Raw genomic sequence first — 16521 nt, forward strand, 5'->3', positions numbered from 1 at the left:
TACCAATTTCAAATTCCTCAGAAATTCCTGATCCCACTCTAACTCTAAATCTTCTTTCTGACAGAAAGTCTAAGACCCAATTATAAAACCTACCTCTAATTCCCATTTGGTTCATTTTAATTAACAGCCCTTCCCTCCACATGGAATCATAAGCTTTTTCAATATCAAAGAACACAATACTCATTATTTCTTTCATTTTAAAAGTTTTTTCTATTTCATTGCTTACTTTCACCACCGCATCCATTGTGGAACGCCCTTTCCTAAATCCACTTTGATATGGTGCGAATAATCCTCTATATTCGAGGGTCCAGTTAAGTCTTCTGACTAGTATCTTCTCCATCCACTTGCAGAGATGTGACGTAAGGGCAATAGGTCTATAATTACCAGCATTATTCGGGTCTTTCCCAGGTTTATTAAATGGCAATATTAATGCTCTTTTCCAGCTTTTTGGTATTTTACCGTCTTCCCATATCTTGTTAAATAACTTTAATATTATCTGCAATACTTTACCAGGTATTTTCTGGAACATGATGTAACTTAGTTGATCTTCTCCTGTAGCAGTATTCTTAATATCATTTAATACTATCACTAGTTCATTCAAGTTTATTTCTGCATCCATAGTACATTCCTCACAATCTTTTTTAATAAACACATCTCTATTTTCTTTAAGAACCTTCTCTTTATGTAATCTATGTATATCATCCAAATGATCCCCACTATGAATACTGGCAAACTTCTTTCCCAATGCATTTGCCTTTTCTTTATCTGTTATTGCCAGTATTCCATCATCCTCTAATACAGGTATTTTAGTATACACTTTTTTCCCACTCATTTTCTTCATCATTGACCACACTTCTCCTATTTTAACTTCCCTCCCTATAGTAGAACAATAGTTCTTCCATGCATTTTGTTTACTATTCTTAATTATTCTTCGTGCCTGAGCCTTTTTCCTCTGATAATCAATTAAGTTATCTTGGTTCAAATTACCTCTTAACATTCTCATTGCCCGATTTCGTTCTTTAATAGCTTTTGTACATGTATCATTCCACCATGGGACCATTTTCCTATTCCCCCCAACTGACTTAAATTGTATGCTTTTTAATGCTGCATTCATTATTAAATGTGTAACCTCAGATGCACATTCCTCAATATCACCCTGCATTGAGACTGTCTCTGCTGAAATACAACATATTTTTTTTAATTTTTCCCAATCAGCTTTTTCAAACTCCCATTTCTTATGATTAGGCCTTTCTTGGAGATCTATTTCAATATTTATAGAGCAAAATATTGGAAAATGGTCACTTCCAATACTTGTACTTTCTATCACCTTCCATTCACAAGAGTGTGACATTTTATTAGAGACCAGAGTGAGATCAATACAAGACAGTGTGTTAGAACGTATATCAATTCTTGTACCATTCCCATTATTTAAACAAACTAATTGCCTAACATTCATCATTTCCTCCACTGCTTCTCCATTATTATCTGTATGCTTACTTCCCCAAAGACTATTATGTGCATTGAAGTCTCCACACCATATTTCTTTCCGGTTCCCTTGTCTACTTATTATTCCCTCTAATGTTTCTAGGTTTAATGATTTACTAGGGTTATATAAGTTTATTACTACTAAGTGTCCATCTGATTTATAAATTTCAGTAATTACACATTCTATTTCTGTTGTAGTTTCTATTCTTCTAAATGGTATCCCATTCCTTACAAATGTTGCACATCCTCCACCCTGATTCCCACCTCTATCAAACCTAACAGACTCATAACCAGGTATAATAAAATCAAGGTGAGGCCTTAGCCAGGTCTCTTGAATGCAAATAGTATCAGGTTTGACTTCAGACTCTACTATAAACTTCTTAAATTCTTGTCCATTTGCAGTCAGTTACACTCACAATACAGTTCGGTTGCAATCTGCCTTCGCTTCGTCCAAAAACTTCCGTCCTCTCCAACCTTCACATTTTGAATGTTTCCCTCATCTAACACACCTGTTTCAAATCATCAGCTCATTAGTAGAGACCGCGAGACCTTATTTGGGTGTGTCTAATAAGGGAGACAATAAAAATGTGCAAGGGCAGGGGTGCCTCCAGGACAGGTTTGAGAACCACTGCCCTAAAGAGACAGACTGAGCATCGATGCAATGCGGCCACACTCTCTACGTTAGTTAATTTTTTTGGACTAAAAGGTGCCGAAAAGTATTTCAGACATTGTCTTGCGCAAACTGGTGGCAAAATAGGTCCCACCGCGATTTGAACTCGGATCACTGGATTCAGAGTCCAGAGTGCTAACCATTACACCATGGAACCTTAACTGGTGCAGCTGTTGCTCACAGGGCCACAAACACTGGCACCATCGCCAAACTAGTGCTGTTTTATCTTTTCCTGTGGCAAGAAAGCACACAGGCTCCACCAAGATTCGAACTCAGATCGCTGGATTCAAAGCCCAGAGTGCTGACCATTACACCATGGAACCGAAACTGATTAGTTTGAGGCCAACTTGGAAACAGATAGCTCTCTGGCTGTGGGGAAGCAGTTATACAGAGAGGTTGGAACCCAGTGATTTTTGGTCAATGGCCCGCCTCAAAAAAGGGAAAAGTGTGGGAGATGTTGCCGTAACCCGGGATCGAACCAGGGACCTTTAGATCTTCAGTCTAACGCTCTCCCAACTGAGCTATTTCGGCAACAACAAACCTTTGCATAGCAAGCAGGCATTTCAGTGAGATCACCCTACTCTTTGTCGGAGATGAAGAGCAGAGCAGAGATGAGCCCCCAGACAATAAAAACAGCTGGCCAGTACGGGGATCGAACCCGCGTCCTTGGCGTTATTAGCACAACGCTCTAACCAGCTGAGCTAACCGGCCTGGCTTAGACATCAGTGTCTGCCTGATTGAAAAAAACCTGCCATAATGTTTGTGAATCCAATGAGACAATAAAGCTTCACGTTTCAACCCGAATCAGGTGTGCTAACAAAGAGAGACATGCAAAACATGCAGACCTGGGGGGAGCGAGGACTACAATTGAGAACCGCTTCCTTAGACTTTAAGTCAGTGTGAGCAAAAGAGGTGAGAAGTTGTCTGCATGACCCGAGTGTTCCAAGGTAGCCTACATAATACAAGAATCCATACACATGCATACTGGCGTAACAAGACCGAGAAGGTCCTTAAACACAAAAGCTTAATCTCTTTGTTAATTCGACAACATAATCTCGGCCAGTGCAAAGGAGCAAGCCCAGAGGAGGGACAGCCTCTTTGCATCAAACCCGTCATTCCCAGCTATGCTCGTCGTTCTTGAAAGGCCAGGGGAATTAGCTCAAATGGTAGAGCGCTTGCTTAGCATGCGAGAGGTAGCGGGATCGATGCCCGCATTCTCCAAGTTGGCTCCTGCCCTTTTACTCACACATCCCTAGATCAGTGGTTTTCAATCCTGTCCTGGAGGCATCCCTGCACTGCACATTTCGCATTTCCCCTCCTCTAACACACCTGTTTCAAATCATCAGCTCATTAGTAGAGACTGCAAGACCTGATTTGGGTGTGTCTAATAAGGGAGACATACAAAATGTTCAGGGCAGGGGTGCCTCCAGGTAAGGTTTGAAAACCATTGCCCTAAAGAGACCGACTGAGCGTTGACGCAATGCTGCCACACTCCCACGTTAGCTTTTTTTGGGCTCACAGCTGACAAAAAGTATTTCAGACATGGTCCTGTGCAAATTGGTTGCAAAACAGTGCCATTTTACGCACAGTTCCCTAAAGCAGTGGTTTTCAATCCTGTCCTGGAGGCACCCCTGCCCTTCACATTTTGAATGTTTCCCTCATCTAACACACCTGTTTCAAATCATCAGCTCATTAGTAGAGACCGCGAGACCTTATTTGGGTGTGTCTAATAAGGGAGACAATAAAAATGTGCAGGGCAGGGGTGCCTCCAGGACAGGTTTGAGAACCACTGCCCTAAAGAAACAGACTGAGCATCGATGCAATGCGGCCACACTCTCTACGTTAGTTATTTTTTTTGGACTAAAAGGTGCCGAAAAGTATTTCAGACATTGTCCTGCGCAAACTAGGTCCCACCGAGATTTGAACTCAGATCACTGGATTCAGAGTCCAGAGTGCTAACCATTACACCATGGAACCTTAACTGGAGCAGCTGTTGCTCACAGGGCCACAAACACTGGCACCATCGCCAAACCAGTGCTGTTTTATCATTTCCTGAGGCAAGAAAGCACACAGGCTCCACCGAGATTCGAACTCAGATCACTGGATTCAAAGCCCAGAGTGCTGACAATTACACCATGGAACCGAAACTGCTTGGTTGGAGGCCAACTTGGAAACAGATAGCTCTCTGGCTGTGGGGAAGCTGTTATACAGAGAGGTTGGAACCCAGTGATTTTTGGTCAATGGCCCGCCTCAAAAAAGGGAAAAGAGTGGGAGATGTTGCTGAAACCCGGGACCGAAACAGGGACCTTTAGATCTTCAGTCTAACGGTCTCCCAACTGAGCTATTTTGGCTACAACAGACCTCTGCTTAGCAAGGGATTTCAGTGAGATCACCCTACTCATTGTCGGAGCTGAAGAGCAGAGCAGAGATGAGCCCCCAGACAATAAAAACAGCTGGCCAGTACGGGGATCGAACCCGCGACCGAGCTAATTTAGCCATCAGTGTCTGCCTGATTGAAAAAAACCTGCCATAATGTTTGTGAATGCAATGAGACAATAAAGCTTCACGTTTTAACCTGAACAAGGGCTCGTCCGGGATTTGAACCCGGGACCTCTCGCACCCAAAGCGAGAATCATAACCCTAGACCAACGAGCCTTCTTGCCCAAAGCCAAGAAAAAAGAGCTATTTCAGCATCAACAAAAGAAGGAACATGAACTAATGTGGAAGCAATCAAAGTCCTCGAGACAGTGTGAAAGGCTAACAAATGCAAGTTGGCCTCTTAATTGACCTAAATATGGGGCTGTATCTAACATGTAGAGGGATGTTAGCTGAAACGGTCAGATGTCACTTAGACCAGCGGGTCTCAATTCCAGTCCTCGCGCCCCCTGCTCTTCACATTTTGTAAGTTTCTCGTATAGCTTCAGACATTTGTTCCATTCGAACGTAAGTGCCCTGAGAACTGGACATCACATGACATCCCTCCGTGATTCAAGTTCAAAGCGTATGTATACTTTCAATTCATAGTGAGTAATACAGTGGTGTATCGAGGTATACAGAGGTAAATGATGTCACACTTCTCCATGTGTGAAGAAGTTGCGCAGCACAAATCCGTGAACCAATGTTCCAAAGTGAAGTATACTTTGACGGATTTCCCCTGCTCAGGGAGTGGGGAGCAATGAACACTGTGTAGGGACCATGTCAATCGCTAGGAGCTCACTTCTAATGAGCTGATTATCCGAATCAGGTGTGCTAACAAAGAGAGACATGCAAAACATGCAGACCTGGGGGGAGCGAGGACTAGAATTGAGAACCGCTTCCTTAGACTTTAAGTCAGTGTGAGCAAAAGAGGTGAAAAGTTGTCTGCATGATCCGAGTGTTCCAAGGTAGCCTACATAATACAAGAATCCATACACATGCATACTGGCGTAACAAGACCGAGGCCAGTGCAAAGGAGCAAGGCCAAAGGAGGGACAGCCTCTTTGCATCAAACCCGTCATTCCCAGCTATGCTCGTCATTCTTGAAAGGCCAGGGGAATTAGCTGAAATGGTAGAGTGCTTGCTTAGCATTCGAGAGGTAGTGGGATCGATGCCCGCATTCTCCGAGTTGGCTCCTGCCCTTTTACTCACACATCCCTAGATCAGTGGTTTTCAATCCTGTCCTGGAGGCATCCCTGCCCTGCACATTTCGCATTTCCCCTCATCTAACACACCTGTTTCAAATCATCAGCTCATTAGTAGAGACTGCAAGACCCGATTTGGGTGTGTCTAATAAGGGAGACATACAAAATGTTCAGGGCAGGGGTGCCTCCAGGAAAGGTTTGAAAACCATTGCCCTAAAGAGACCGACTGAGCGTTGACGCAATGCTGCCACACTCCGACGTTAGCTTTTTTTGGGCTCACAGCTGCCAAAAAGTATTTCAGACATGGTCCTGTGCAAATTGGTTGCAAAACAGTGCCATTTTACGCACAGTTCCCTAAAGCAGTGGTTTTCAAACCTGTCCTGGAGGCACCCCTGCCCTTCACATTTTGAATGTTTCCCTCATCTAACACACCTGTTTCAAATCATCAGCTCATTAGTAGAGACCGCGAGACCTTCTTCTTCTTTTTCTTCTTTTCGTTTTATGGCAGATTGCAACCATGACTATAAAGGTGCATACCGCCACCTACTGTATAGGAGTATGTAACATGAGAAGATATTATCATGACTATATCATCAATCAAAAAAAAAAAAAAAAAAAAAATACTACCTAAATCCTATTATATATTCCAATATTTTTCAAATATTGTACAACTGCTTTCTGTGCATCCTTTACCCCATCTCCTGTTGTGCCTAACAAACCTTCAATATTCCACTTTCTTCCTACCCGACTTATCTTTTGATTTAGTCTCATCCTCTCATCCCTATATTTCTTACAATGCAATAATACGTGTTCACCATCTTCCTTGGACCTACATTCTATACATTCATCAGATTGGCTTTTACCCATTAAAACCAATGTTTTATTTAATCCTGTGTGATCAAACCTTAGCCTGGTTAAAACACTCTCCTCTCTTCTGTTACTTCTATTCACCCCCTGTGCATTAATAGATTTTTGCAATCTGTAATATTTCCTTCCACTTTTATCCACATCCCACCTGTCCTGCCATTTTTTCATAATTTCTTTTTTGATTATTGCCTTAGCCTCTCCTTTTCCAAGGGGTATATTTATTTTATCATTTGTCCTGGATTATTTTTTTGCGATTTTATCTGCTCCCTCATTCCCTTTTATTCCTATATGAGCAGGTACCCAACATAATCTCACATCTATCTGTAGTCTCTGTAATCTAAATAAACTTTGTTGGATTTCTAGCATTAGATCTTCTCTACTAGATTTCATATTTTAAATACTATATAAAGCTGCTACAGAATCAACACAACACACCACTCTGTCTGGTTTTACTTCCTCAACCCACTGTAGTCCTACAATAATCGCCATCATCTCTGCCGTATACACTGAAGCCTGATCAGGTAATCTTTTTCCAATACTTATGTCCATTGTTGGTATATATATTCCTATTCCTACATTGTCCTTCTCATCCTTAGATCCATCTGTATAAATTTCTATTGACTTGCCAGGTGTCCTTTCTCACTCTCTTCCCATTCATTTTTTAGTTCCAAAATGTTTAAGTCTATCTCAGTTTTGGTAAATAACCATATAGGTATATTACTAATAGGTATAGGTGAATTAAACCATATATTTTTCACTCTATATTCCTCTGATTTTGTCTTTGTTACCCATCCAAAGCCATTACCTTTAAAAGACCTATACTCCCAACATTCTTGAATAACACTTTTTGCATGATTTTCATGTCCACATCCACTTAAGCGACTCCAATATGTAAGCATGAGCTTATCTCTTCTCAGATCTGACGGCACTTCTCCTAACTCAACCTGTATTGCTTTAATTGGTGTTGATCTCATTACACCTGCACATATCCTCAATGCTTTGTTACTAATTCTATCTAGCTTCAGTAAATGTGTTTTAGCTGCTGCTCCATATACATAACATCCATAATCGATTGTTGACCTCATTAAAGCCCTGTAAATATATATTAGTGATTGTTTATTTGCTCCCCAGTCTTTCCCCACTACTGCTCTCATTAAATTGATGACTTTCTTGCATTTTGATTCCACCTTTTCAATGTGTATTTTCCATGTTCCCTTTTGGTCTTACCACATACCAAGATATTTAAAATGATCTACTGTTTCCATATTATGTCCATATAACTGTAGGTTCTGTTTTTCTATCCCTTTCTTCCTTGTAAATATCATATGGCAAGACTTACTTGGAGAAAGCTTAAAGCCCCAGCTATACGACCATTGTTCTACCTTTCCTATGGCTTCCTTGATTTTATTTCTTACCCTTATAGGATCTCATCCTCTTGCCCAGATGGCCCCATCATCTGCATACAAAGCTGATCCAATCCTTCTGTCCAGATTCATAAAAATATCATTGATCATAACATTAAATAAAACTGGACTAATAACACTACCTTGTGGAATTCCATTACCAATTTCAAATTCCTCAGAAATTCCTGATCCCACTCTAACTCTAAATCTTCTTTCTGACAGAAAGTCTAAGACCCAATTATAAAACCTACCTCTAATTCCCATTTGGTTCATTTTAATTAACAGCCCTTCCCTCCACATGGAATCATAAGCTTTTTCAATATCAAAGAACACAATACTCATTATTTCTTTCATTTTAAAAGTTTTTTCTATTTCATTGCTTACTTTCACCACCGCATCCATTGTGGAACGCCCTTTCCTAAATCCACTTTGATATGGTGCGAATAATCCTCTATATTCGAGGGTCCAGTTAAGTCTTCTGACTAGTATCTTCTCCATCCACTTGCAGAGATGTGACGTAAGGGCAATAGGTCTATAATTACCAGCATTATTCGGGTCTTTCCCAGGTTTATTAAATGGCAATATTAATGCTCTTTTCCAGCTTTTTGGTATTTTACCGTCTTCCCATATCTTGTTAAATAACTTTAATATTATCTGCAATACTTTACCAGGTATTTTCTGGAACATGATGTAACTTAGTTGATCTTCTCCTGTAGCAGTATTCTTAATATCATTTAATACTATCACTAGTTCATTCAAGTTTATTTCTGCATCCATAGTACATTCCTCACAATCTTTTTTAATAAACACATCTCTATTTTCTTTAAGAACCTTCTCTTTATGTAATCTATGTATATCATCCAAATGATCCCCACTATGAATACTGGCAAACTTCTTTCCCAATGCATTTGCCTTTTCTTTATCTGTTATTGCCAGTATTCCATCATCCTCTAATACAGGTATTTTAGTATACACTTTTTTCCCACTCATTTTCTTCATCATTGACCACACTTCTCCTATTTTAACTTCCCTCCCTATAGTAGAACAATAGTTCTTCCATGCATTTTGTTTACTATTCTTAATTATTCTTCGTGCCTGAGCCTTTTTCCTCTGATAATCAATTAAGTTATCTTGGTTCAAATTACCTCTTAACATTCTCATTGCCCGATTTCGTTCTTTAATAGCTTTTGTACATGTATCATTCCACCATGGGACCATTTTCCTATTCCCCCCAACTGACTTAAATTGTATGCTTTTTAATGCTGCATTCATTATTAAATGTGTAACCTCAGATGCACATTCCTCAATATCACCCTGCATTGAGACCGTCTCTGCTGAAATACAACATATTTTTTTTAATTTTTCCCAATCAGCTTTTTCAAACTCCCATTTCTTATGATTAGGCCTTTCTTGGAGATCTATTTCAATATTTATAGAGCAAAATATTGGAAAATGGTCACTTCCAATACTTGTACTTTCTATCACCTTCCATTCACAAGAGTGTGACATTTTATTAGAGACCAGAGTGAGATCAATACAAGACAGTGTGTTAGAACGTATATCAATTCTTGTACCATTCCCATTATTTAAACAAACTAATTGCCTAACATTCATCATTTCCTCCACTGCTTCTCCATTATTATCTGTATGCTTACTTCCCCAAAGACTATTATGTGCATTGAAGTCTCCACACCATATTTCTTTCCGGTTCCCTTGTCTACTTATTATTCCCTCTAATGTTTCTAGGTTTAATGATTTACTAGGGTTATATAAGTTTATTACTACTAAGTGTCCATCTGATTTATAAATTTCAGTAATTACACATTCTATTTCTGTTGTAGTTTCTATTCTTCTAAATGGTATCCCATTCCTTACAAATGTTGCACATCCTCCACCCTGATTCCCACCTCTATCAAACCTAACAGACTCATAACCAGGTATAATAAAATCAAGGTGAGGCCTTAGCCAGGTCTCTTGAATGCAAATAGTATCAGGTTTGACTTCAGACTCTACTATAAACTTCTTAAATTCTTGTCCATTTGCAGTCAGACTCCTAGCATTCCATTGTAACAGATGGAATACCATAATAAATTTAAGTAATACTCTGAGACCCTCCATCATTATTAGTGCTTAGCTTGTCATGTATATCTTTTGCTTTTAAATCTTTGATACCCAAGAATTCCTCTGCAGCTTCTACCACGGTCTTGATCCTGTCACTTTTCCTTTCTTGTCGTGTGGCAACATTCACAACTTTGCATATAAAAGCTACAAAGCTCTTTTTTTATACCATCAAGGTGTTCTCCTCCACTATACACTTATGTTTACATGGTTGCTGTATGGCAATGGTTATTGGGCCTACTTTTCCTGGCTGACATCTCTTTATGTTTAACATCTGAGGTAGGCCTGCTGCTCCATATATTACATTTTCATTGAGGTTTTCATGACTCTCTATTTGACTATTTTTCTTTGTTTCATAGTTGCCTATGTCTTTAATAGCCTCTGCATATGACATCTTATTCACAACCTTGTACCTTTGTACTTCTTTAGCTTGTTTCTGGACCACACATCCAGCATATGCAGCACTATGCTCACCTCCACAGTTGCAGCATTTTAGCTTGGTATCCTTATTACATTTTCCATATTCATGGTCTCCTCCACATTTCGCACATCTTTGTCTCCATTTACATTGTTGTACTGTATGACCCATTCTCTGGCACTTAAAGCATCTCAATGGTTGAGGGATATACTCCCTAACTTTGTAATTGATCCAGCCTATTTGAACTTCATAAGGTAAGGATTTTTCAAAAACAAGCAATACAGATAGACTATCTGATTTAATACCACTTTTATTGCTTTGGAGCCTTTTCACCTCTAATACTTTCCCACCTTTAATCTCACTCTTTACCTCGTCCACAGACATTTCCAGTGGAACATTTGAGATCACTCCTCTTAGCTTTGCTGCCATTCCTGGTACATGCACTTTAATCTTTCCACCACCAAGATTACTCATTTTCAAAATCATTTCCTGCTGCTTCTTATTTATTGCTGAAATTAGAATTCTTCTGTTATTCAGTAGTTTAGCGTATTTAATTTTCCCCATATCCTTCTCAATTGCTTTGGTCACTTGAACTGGGTGAAAATAGGGAAGTTGTGGCCTAATGGTTAGAGAGTCGGACTCCCAATCGAAAGGTTGTGAGTTCGAGTCCCGGGCTGGCAGGAATTGTGGGTGGGGGGAGTGCATGTACAGTTCTCTCTCCACCTTCAATACCACGACTTAGGTGCCCTTGAGCAAGGCATCGAACCCCCAACTGCTCCCTGAGCGCCGCAGCATAAATGGCTGCCCACTGCTCCGGGTGTGTGTGTGTGTGTGTTCACAGCTCTGTGTGTGTGCATTTTGGATGGGTTAAATGCAGAGCACAAATTCTGAGTATGGGTCACCATACTTGGCTGAATGTCACTTCACTTCACTTTAAATGACCTTTATCATTACTGAGCGTGATAATAACTTTCCACTCTTCCTGCTTATCATCTAAGTCAGGTCTACTGTTCCCCTTAGATTTAGCTTTAATCTTTTTGTTAACTTGTCTACCCTCCCCTCCACTACTCGCTTCAGACCAAGATTTTTTCCTTGCCTTTTTTGTTTGGCTAATCTCCATATCTGAAACCCTTCCATAATTATCGCTACCATCCGAGCTATCTCCCATCGTTACACTCACAATACAGTTCGGTTGCAATCTGCCTTCGCTTCGTCCAAAATCTTCCGTCCTCTCCAACCTTCACATTTTGAATGTTTCCCTCATCTAACACACCTGTTTCAAATCATCAGCTCATTAGTAGAGACCGCGAGACCTTATTTGGGTGTGTCTAATAAGGGAGACAATAAAAATGTGCAAGGGCAGGGGTGCCTCCAGGACAGGTTTGAGAACCACTGCCCTAAAGAGACAGACTGAGCATCGATGCAATGCGGCCACACTCTCTACGTTAGTTAATTTTTTTGGACTAAAAGGTGCCGAAAAGTATTTCAGACATTGTCTTGCGCAAACTGGTGGCAAAATAGGTCCCACCGCGATTTGAACTCGGATAACTGGATTCAGAGTCCAGAGTGCTAACCATTACACCATGGAACCTTAACTGGTGCAGCTGTTGCTCACAGGGCCACAAACACTGGCACCATCGCCAAACTAGTGCTGTTTTATCTTTTCCTGTGGCAAGAAAGCACACAGGCTCCACCAAGATTCGAACTCAGATCGCTGGATTCAAAGCCCAGAGTGCTGACAATTACACCATGGAACCGAAACTGATTAGTTTGAGGCCAACTTGGAAACAGATAGCTCTCTGGCTGTGGGGAAGCAGTTATACAGAGAGGTTGGAACCCAGTGATTTTTGGTCAATGGCCCGCCTCAAAAAAGGGAAAAGTGTGGGAGATGTTGCCGTAACCCGGGATCGAACCAGGGACCTTTAGATCTTCAGTCTAACGCTCTCCCAACTGAGCTATTTCGGCTACAACAAACCTCTACTTAGCAAGCAGGCATTTCAGTGAGATCACCCTACTCTTTGTCGGAGATGAAGAGCAGAGCAGAGATGAGCCCCCAGACAATAAAAACAGCTGGCCAGTACGGGGATCGAACCCGCGACCTTGGCGTTATTAGCACCACGCTCTAACCAGCTGAGCTAACCGGCCTGGCTTAGACATCAGTGTCTGCCTGATTGAAAAAAACCTGCCATAATGTTTGTGAATCCAATGAGACAATAAAGCTTCACGTTTCAACCCGAATCAGGTGTGCTAACAAAGAGAGACATGCAAAACATGCAGACCTGGGGGGAGCGAGGACTACAATTGAGAACCGCTTCCTTAGACTTTAAGTCAGTGTGAGCAAAAGAGGTGAGAAGTTGTCTGCATGACCCGAGTGTTCCAAGGTAGCCTACATAATACAAGAATCCATACACATGCATACTGGCGTAACAAGACCGAGAAGGTCCTTAAACACAAAAGCTTAATCTCTTTGTTAATTCGACAACATAATCTCGGCCAGTGCAAAGGAGCAAGCCCAGAGGAGGGACAGCCTCTTTGCATCAAACCCGTCATTCCCAGCTATGCTCGTCATTCTTGAAAGGCCAGGGGAATTAGCTCAAATGGTAGAGCGCTCGCTTAGCATGAGGAAGGGGTCCAATCTTTGAGCCCCGCACGCAAGCGAAAAAGATGCAGAACACGTGAAAACGCCAAAGGATTTCCCCTTGCGGCAATACTCGGGGTATATGTTTCTGCGTTTTGAAGAGTTGTTATTACATGTGAAACAATTCTACCCTCCGCGGCCTGGATTCGAACCCGTGCTCTCTCAGATGAGCCGTGACATCATATGTCCACGACGTGTATTGTTAAGCGTGCAATAAACCGAGACTTTTATTTTGTTATCTATGACATACCATTGATTGCTTTTATACTACATAGATTTGTGTGAGTGTGTGTGTGTATTATTAAAAAAAACTTTTTCATGTTTGTGTTTAAATAGAATTAATTAAAAACGTTTCTTCAAATACGTTTTGTGTGTGTGGATATGATTTGATTGATATGATTTAGCAGATTTTTTTTATCTGATCAAAAAAATGTTCTATTAAAATGAATACAAACACATACACACAATATAAAAAGAACAATATAAAAGAGTGGGCCCAAGTAATATATACAAAATGTTTTATTAAAATGAACACACACATACATACACACAATATAAAAAGGACAATATGATAAGAGTGGGCCCATATAATATAAACAAAATATATACAGGATAGATATAATGTACTTGTATAAAAAAAAATATGAAAAGAGTGTGCCCATATAATATAAACAATATATATATATATATATATATATATATATATACAGGAAAGATATTATGTACTACTTATATTAAAAAAAAATATATGAAAAGAGTGGGCCCATATAATATATACAAAATATACACAGGAAATAAATTATTTACTATGGAGGCGATGTTTGTCATTTATTTTGCCTGCCGCTGTTCTGCCAACCAATCATCTAAAGTTTTTCCATTAGAGGAGCGTGAGCAAAATGTGGCATTCCCATATCGGCTATGACCAAACTCTTTAGTTTTGGGCTGCCCACATTCGCTGCACTTGTTAAAAGTTACCCCTCGCACATACTTCCTCTTATGGACTCCGCTTTCCGTCTCCAGGGCCCGCCGGAGCCTGTTCCTCTGGGTGTAACGGGACACAGAAGCAGCAGGCGCTGGAGCAGGCGCTGGAGCAGGCGCTGGAGAGGTAGCGGGATCGATGCCCACATTATCCAAGTTGGCTCCTGCCCTTTTACACACACATCCCTAGATCAGTGGTCTTCAATCCTGTCCTGGAGGCTTCCCTGCCCTGCACATTTCGCATTTCCCCTCATCTAACACACCTGTTTCAAATCATCAGCTCATTAGTAGAGACTGCAAGACCTGATTTGGGTGTGTCTAATAAGGGAGACATACAAAATGTTCAGGGCAGGGGTGCCTCCAGGTAAGGTTTGAAAACCATTGCCCTAAAGAGACCGACTGAGCGTTGACGCAACGCTGCCACACTCCCACGTTAGCTTTTTTTGGGCTCACAGCTGCCAAAAAGTATTTCAGACATGGTCCTGTGCAAATTGGTTGCAAAACAGTGCCATTTTACGCACAGTTCCCTAAAGCAGTGGTTTTCAAACCTGTCCTGGAGGCACCCCTGCCCTTCACATTTTGAATGTTTCCCTCATCTAACACACCTGTTTCAAATCATCAGCTCATTAGTAGAGACCGCGAGACCTTATTTGGGTGTGTCTAATAAGGGAGACAATAAAAATGTGCAGGGCAGGGGTGCCTCCAGGACAGGTTTGAGAACCACTGCCCTAAAGAGACAGAGTGAGCATCGATGCAATGCGGCCACACTCTCTACGTTAGTTAATTTTTTTGGACTAAAAGGTGCCGAAAAGTATTTCAGAGATTGTCTTGCGCAAACTGGTGGCAAAATAGGTCCCACCGAGATTTGAACTCGGATCACTGGATTCAGAGTGCTAACCATTACACCATGGAACCTTAACTGGTGTAGCTGTTGCTCACAGGGCCACAAACACTGGCACCATCGCCAAACTAGTGCTGTTTTATCTTTTCCTGCGGCAAGAAAGCACACAGGCTCCACCAAGATTCGAACTCAGATCGCTGGATTCAAATCCCAGAGTGCTGACCATTACACCATGGAACCGAAACTGCTTGGTTGGAGGCCAACTTGGAAACAGATAGCTCTCTGGCTGTGGGGAAGCAGTTATACAGAGAGGTTGGAACCCAGTGATTTTTGGTCAATGGCCCGCCTCAAAAAGGGAAAAGTGTGGGAGATGTTGCCAAAACCCAGGACTGAACCAGGGACCTTTAGATCTTGAGTCTAACGCTCTCCCAACTGAGCTATTTCGGCTACAACAAACCTCTGCTTAGCAAGCAGTGATTTCAGTGAGATCACCCTACTCTTTGTCAGAGCTGAAGAGCAGAGCAGAGATGAGCCCCCAGACAATAAAAACAGCTGGCCAGTACTGGGATCGGACCCGCGACCTTGGCGTTATTAGCACCACGCTCTAACCAGTGAGTGAGTGAAGTGAGTGAGTGAGTGTGAGTGAAGTGACATTCAGCCAAGTATGGTGACCCATACTCAGAATTTGTGCTCTGCATTTAACCCATCCAAAATGCACACACACAGAGCAGTGAACACACACACACTGTGAGCACACACCCGGAGCAGTGGGCAGCCATTTATGCTGCGGCACCCGGGGAGCAGTTGGGGGTTCGATGCCTTGCTCAAGGGCACCTAAGTCGTGGTATTGAAGGTGGAGAGAGAACTGTACATGCACTCCCCCCACCCACAATTCCTGCCGGCCCGGGACTCGAACTCACAACCTTTCGATTGGGAGTCCGACTCTCTAACCATTAGGCCACGACTCCCCACGACTTAACCAGCTGAGCTAACCGGCCTGGCTTAGCCATCCGTGTCTGCCTGATTGGAAAAAACCTGCCATAATGTTTGTGAATGCAATGAGACAATAAAGCTTCACATTTTAACCTGAACAAGGGCTCGTCCGGGATTTGAACACGGGACCTCTCGCACCCAAAGCGAGAATCATACCCCTAGACCAACCAGCCTTCTTGCCCTAAGCCAAGAAAAAAGAGCTATTCCAGCATCAGTTGGCCTCTTAATTGACCTAAAAATGGGGCTGTATCTAACATGTAGAGGGATGTTAGGGAGGACAGCTGAAACGGTCAGATGTCACTTAGACCAGCGGGTCTCAGTTCCAGTCCTCGCACTCCCTGCTCTTCACATTTTGTAAGTTTCTCGTATAGCTTCAGACATTTGTTCCATTTGAACGTAAGTGCCCTGAAAACTGGACATCACATGACATTCGTCCGTGATTCAAGTTCAAAGCGTATGTATACGTTCAATTCATAGTGAGTAATACAGT

The 16521-nt window shown here is 41.6% G+C and overlaps 7 non-coding genes across 7 annotated transcripts; all 7 read right to left on the reverse strand.

Moving 5' to 3' along the window:
• Nucleotides 1-2613: 2613 nt before the first annotated feature.
• trnaf-gaa (transfer RNA phenylalanine (anticodon GAA)) lies at nucleotides 2614-2686 on the reverse strand. Its single transcript has one exon. It is a non-coding gene; the product is annotated as a tRNA-Phe (tRNA).
• Nucleotides 2687-2792: 106 nt separating this feature from the next.
• Nucleotides 2793-2866, reverse strand: trnai-aau (transfer RNA isoleucine (anticodon AAU)). Its single transcript has one exon. It is a non-coding gene; the product is annotated as a tRNA-Ile (tRNA).
• Nucleotides 2867-4060: 1194 nt separating this feature from the next.
• Nucleotides 4061-4132, reverse strand: trnaq-cug (transfer RNA glutamine (anticodon CUG)). The gene has a single exon. It is a non-coding gene; the product is annotated as a tRNA-Gln (tRNA).
• Nucleotides 4133-4738: 606 nt separating this feature from the next.
• trnap-ugg (transfer RNA proline (anticodon UGG)) lies at nucleotides 4739-4810 on the reverse strand. Its single transcript has one exon. It is a non-coding gene; the product is annotated as a tRNA-Pro (tRNA).
• Nucleotides 4811-12473: 7663 nt separating this feature from the next.
• Nucleotides 12474-12546, reverse strand: trnaf-gaa (transfer RNA phenylalanine (anticodon GAA)). The gene has a single exon. It is a non-coding gene; the product is annotated as a tRNA-Phe (tRNA).
• Nucleotides 12547-12652: 106 nt separating this feature from the next.
• Nucleotides 12653-12726, reverse strand: trnai-aau (transfer RNA isoleucine (anticodon AAU)). The gene has a single exon. It is a non-coding gene; the product is annotated as a tRNA-Ile (tRNA).
• Nucleotides 12727-15412: 2686 nt separating this feature from the next.
• On the reverse strand, nucleotides 15413-15485 carry trnal-caa (transfer RNA leucine (anticodon CAA)). The gene has a single exon. It is a non-coding gene; the product is annotated as a tRNA-Leu (tRNA).
• Between the last annotated feature and the right edge of the window lie 1036 nt (nucleotides 15486-16521).

Source organism: Carassius carassius, chromosome 8 (genome assembly GCF_963082965.1).
Source record: "Carassius carassius chromosome 8, fCarCar2.1, whole genome shotgun sequence".
NCBI classification, from domain to species: domain Eukaryota; kingdom Metazoa; phylum Chordata; class Actinopteri; order Cypriniformes; family Cyprinidae; genus Carassius; species Carassius carassius.